The 5489-nt window shown below is 32.2% G+C and overlaps 1 pseudogene; it reads right to left on the reverse strand.

Annotated features, from left to right (window-relative positions):
* Nucleotides 1–1109: 1109 nt before the first annotated feature.
* Nucleotides 1110–1899, reverse strand: LOC126949038 (histone-binding protein RBBP4-like; annotated as a pseudogene).
* Nucleotides 1900–5489: the final 3590 nt, after the last annotated feature.

Here is a 5489-nt window from a genome sequence, read left to right on the forward strand (position 1 = left end):
CCATGGATTCTGAGATAAAAAGATAATTTTTCATCAGTTAATAAGGTATTTCCAAAGACATCTTGGAAATAGCATTTGCACAGGATAAAGAGAGTCAGGCTCTAAAGTGTTTGTGGTATCTGTGGATTTGGGGATTTGTTTTCTAAGCTTATTTATGAAGCTGAGAATCATTATATTTTAATATAATTGTAGTATTTCATGTAGGATGCTTGATGATCCAGAAGATTTGCTGTGTCAAGTGGAGAGCTGTAATGGGCTCCTTCTTGCTCACCATAAGCCGGATGACTTAAAAACCTTTTTGCATCCTAATTTAATTTGAAATATTCAGAAGTCATAACTTTGGAAGAAATACACTAAATTATATTGCAATGCTGTGTGACTTTAAAAAATCTTTTGGAAACAGCATAAAGTCAGAAGCATCAAAGTTCTTTGATGATGTTTCTCAGACATTCTCAAAGTGTATACACAATGATTCAGAAACTTTCTTTACTACGGAAGGCCTTCTGCAGCATTAACTTCCAGACATACATTCAATAAGTTATACACACACCACACACACACACACACACACACACTCTCTCTCTCACACACATAAATAAATATATACACATATATATGGTTTTTGTTTTATCAATTGAAAAAGCAATTTATTCCATTTTAAGCATTTTCACAGTTAGTCATGAAGAGTAACAGGCCGGCTGGTGAAACAGGTCACCCCAAATGGAGATAGCATCAAACTAGTGGTCAAGGACTAACTTCTAAAATAATAGTCACTCTTATCAAGGATTAATTCAATTTTAAAAACAAATACAAGTTACTGACTCACTCTTTTCAACTTGAGCCTGAAAAACTTGGGGATATAGCATAAGAAGAAAAATAATCGGAAATAATATTTCCCTTTCTATAGCTCCTTTAGACCTGGTTTTTTTTTTTTTTTTTTTTTTTTTTTTTTTTTTTTTTTTTTTTTTTTTAACTAGAAAATTCTTGAAGAAAATTTCAATGTAAGACTATGGGTTTTCTGAATCAAGTCCACCCATTAATATTTAGAAAACACCCAGTGTTTGGGCTAACAGCATGACTAGTGGCATCTATTATAGAGGGATACTTGTTCAAACAATACTTCCAAACAGAGACTCATGGAACAGATGCCTGGAAGGATCTTTACCATAGTAAAGATCTAAATGGAATATTACTATGATAAAGATGACTGGAAGCATCTCTATCTCCAAATACTGCTGTATGCCCTGTAAAGATGATCTTTACAGCCAACACTTTTCCTTCCTTTGAAACAGCACTGATGTCCCGTAGGCAGATAGTGTGGTCATCTGAAGCAATAAGTAAGTGCCCACTGAGATTTGGGTTCCTTAAAAGCCCACAGCCTTCCCTCTGATGTTCACGGAGATGAAGTCTGGGTTGCAATCTTCAGAAGGTCTGGTTTCCAAGGATGTTTTGTGTAGTCAGAGACAAGAACATCACTGGATGGAGTCTTTGTTGTGATGATACAAGGGTATTGGGGAATATATCAGGCCCTGTTTACTTCTTCAGCTTGGTGTTGATTTCTATTTCAATTTTCCCACTAACCCAACCTCAACCTCCACATTCTCCTTTCTCGCTGTCGTAGTGTGATGCGTCAAGCTGAGCATCATCATTAGGAAGCTGCACAAGGTGGTTTTGTTCAACTGATGTGTGTGTACCCAGGACAAGTCGATGAATGCTGAAATCTTTCCCTTCTGGTCTAGTTACATCTGGAAGCCACTGTGCAGTTAGGCTGAGCCACTCCAGAGCCTGCGTCATCACCAAATCATAAGGAAAAGAGGTGTTATTTTTCCATATTTTGTACTCCTCCTTGATCACATGTTCTTCTACTGTGTTGTCAAAGGCTGCTTCCTTGTTGGCCATGGCAGGCAGGTGAGCCAGAGAAATCCTGGGGTTGAGAATTGTGGGACGGGCAGGCTGTGGATTATATATAAAGGCTAATAAGGATGTATAAATTATATTCACAACTCTTAATTGGTGCTAGTAACAAGAGAAATAGAAGCTTAAAATATCCAACTAGTTAATAAGGCATTAAAGCAGAAAATTTACATCATTGTAAGTACAGTCCTAGGAATCACACTAGATTTCTTTATTAAGTTAAATTAAAAATAAAAATGCATTACATTGAATAGGCTAATAAGTAATAAAAAGATTACCATACTAAATTTTCTTTATTCAATATATATGTTTGGTTACTTTTTATGATGGAAAATGTGCCAGCTTATAATGCCCTACATTTTTACTAATTTCACTACATTTATCTAAGTGAATATTAAACTTTGGAATAGAGCATTCCTTGCCAGAATCCAACTTAAATAAAACTACACATGTATCTTTAAGCAATTATTATCAAATATGCCTTAAAAACTTCTGAATAACTTCAGAGATCCTCTACACTTAAAGAATTTTTTGTCATACAAACCTTAACCTAGACATTTCAAAAGGTTATGCCATTTCTCCAGAAAGGAAAATAATTAACACAATAAATAAATATGTGAATAAAGGAGAGGACTCTGTGCCGTTTACGTTTCTTTACTGTGCTAATTTGTATTTATCAGGTTTTTGAAACTCATCACAAAATATATTGTTATCTTTTTGATATTGACTCTTCCTGTATGTTAATCTGGTTTATCATTCCATTTATTTATTAGGTCTTTTTTAAATGCATTAGTTATTTTTTAAAAATTATTTTATCTATAAAGATCTTGAATATATTTAATTTGACTTATTCCTATATGTCACTTGGGCTGCTGTTTCGGTACGTTCGGTTTTTAAAATTTTTATTTTGAAAACAGTCTTGCTAAATATTAAAGTATTGATTTTTATATTGATTTTATGTATTTTAATTTTGCTTATTTGGCTTTATTTTATCTTTAGATTCTATTGAATTTTCTGTATTGACAATAATTGTAGAAAATTATGAAAACATTTAAAATAATTCCTTTGCTATTTCTGTATGATTTATTCCTTTTTCTTCTTTTACTGGGCTACATAGGACTTCTGGTAAATATCCTGTTGAATAGAATCCACATTAGCGGGTAGTTTTGTTTTGTTTCTTACTTTTAGATAATATTTTTATAATTATTTTATCACACTGATATTTGCTACAGATTTTTTGATAAGTAGCTTTTGTTCTATAGAATAGTTTTTCTTATAATTCTGTATGTGTTTCATACATGAGCTTTAAATTTTACCGAAATCTTTGATTTTAACTACCACCAAAATCACTTTAAATGTATTCATGTATCAAAATTTATTAGATCTGTTTGCATTCCTAGGCATAATTCCACTTGATCATGGTGTGTGTGCATATGTGTGTGTGTACGTAAACATATATGCATTTATTTCACTGGTATTCTATTGTTTTCTTTATGGTTTTGTGTTTATCTTTATAAAAGCAATTGCCCCACAATTTTCTTTGCTTACAATACTGAACCACTGATATTAGGTTGGATAATCTGATTTATTCATTCTACCAATTTAAATATTAATTTTATTTAAAACTCATCCTCACAGAAACACCCAGAATAATGTTTGACTAAATACCTGGGCAACCTATGGCCCACACAAGTTATGAAAGTAACCATCACAAATGCCCTTCTCTATTACTATTATATTAAATGAGATAGGTAAAAATACCTGTAATTTTTTGTCTTTTAAAATATTTAATCAACATTTTACATATGAGAGAATTTATCCATTTGTTTAAAATTTCAATATATATCAACCTTAAACTATATCATGTGGTCATGGTGTTATTTTTGTGAATAGATTCTTTACTAATGTTCCATATTCAAGTTTTTAGTCTTCTCAAGGAAGTAGCATATGATTTTGTTAATAGGATCTATTGTTTCTTTGCTTTCCATTTCATCTGTTTCTGCTTTTATGTTTAATTTTCTCCCTTCTTTCTTGGATTTTATGTTGTTCATGAATTGAATACTTAGCTTATGAACTTTATATCTTTCCTTTTTTTCTAATGTGAGTATTACAGCTATTATACTCTAAGTATCTCTTGCTTCATATGTCAAATTTTTGTAGAATCTCCTTTTCATTTAGAACTGAATATTTAATGCTTTACATTATGATGTTATCTGTAACTTTTGAACGTTCCAATCTTTCAAAAGGAACAGACCAGAAGTGTAGTTTTAAATTTTAAACCATAAAATTCTCTTCGTACTATTTGTACTAGAGAAGGCAAAAGTGCTATAAATGGAGAAGCCAAAACTTCATGTTTGCATCCAACAGTTTATTTCTTACTCAACAAAGGTTAGTGAACTCTTCATGTGGTGATCATCTCAGAACTCCTTCCATCTTTCAAGCTACCTGGGAACTGGTGATTTTAAAAACTCCTCACTAGTTTTGAAATCACCTATTTTACCATTCTCAATCTTACTGTGTTTTGTTGTTTTTACAATAGAAAATATCTATTTCTCAGTGTTTTGGTCATCAATATATAAAATTATCTAGAAAAAAAGTTTGAAAGCTATAAAGGCTCACATTCCAATTTATAATGTATCATATACAGCAGGATTTAAATATTATACTCGGAGGAGAAAGAAAAAAACCGAATTATTTCTAAGTAGGTGTTCTTTCTGTTGGATAGTTAGCTTGTATATGTTCTTGTAAACTTTGTATTATAATGTGTTTTATTTTTAGTCACTATTTTTCAACTTTTTTTTCCTGTAACTAGTGGTATAACAAATATCACTGTGCTTGTATCCTTCAATATTTATGTCTTCAGTTTTGGAGAAGATGCTTAGAGATGGGACTACTGTGTCAAATTGACTACTTGATCAAATTCTAACCAACAATGACTGGAACTTCAATCTCTACTGCACTGGTTGTAATTAGATTTCAGAGCCTAGAAATTCTGGTATGTTAGTTTTTAGTTGTTAAATTTTTTTTTTTCAGATTAGTGCTCTGCTAAAAGAGATAGGAAATTATGAATAATAAATATGCATTCCTTTCATCACTGACCCTGGGAAAGTGACTTTTAGGCACTAATATTATTTGTCCTCAGCCTATATCCTCCATCTAATTTCCTCCTACTCTTCTGCTCAAATTAATTCGGCTCTAAAGGTCTCTAGTTGTACTGTCACAAAGCCATTGAACTTGGCCGCTTTCTATTAAAATGTTACCTCCTGAGAGAGGATTTCCAGGATGACTGTGTTTTCTAGAGTTGCCATAACAAAGTGTTACAGACCGGGTGTCTGAAACAACATAAATTTATTTTCTCACAATTCTGGAGGCTAAAATGTAAGATCAAGATGTTGGCAATGTTGATTTCTTCCGAGGCCTCTCTCCCTCACTTGTAAATAACCATCTTCTGTGTCTTCATGTCATCTTCTCTATCTGTGTCCAAGTTTACTCTTCTTATAAAGACACTAGTCATATTTGATTAGACCCCTCCCTAATGACCTCGTTTTAACTAATTACCTCTCTAAAGTCTCTAT

The sequence above is a fragment of the Macaca thibetana genome, chromosome 2 (genome assembly GCF_024542745.1).
Source record: "Macaca thibetana thibetana isolate TM-01 chromosome 2, ASM2454274v1, whole genome shotgun sequence".
NCBI classification, from domain to species: domain Eukaryota; kingdom Metazoa; phylum Chordata; class Mammalia; order Primates; family Cercopithecidae; genus Macaca; species Macaca thibetana.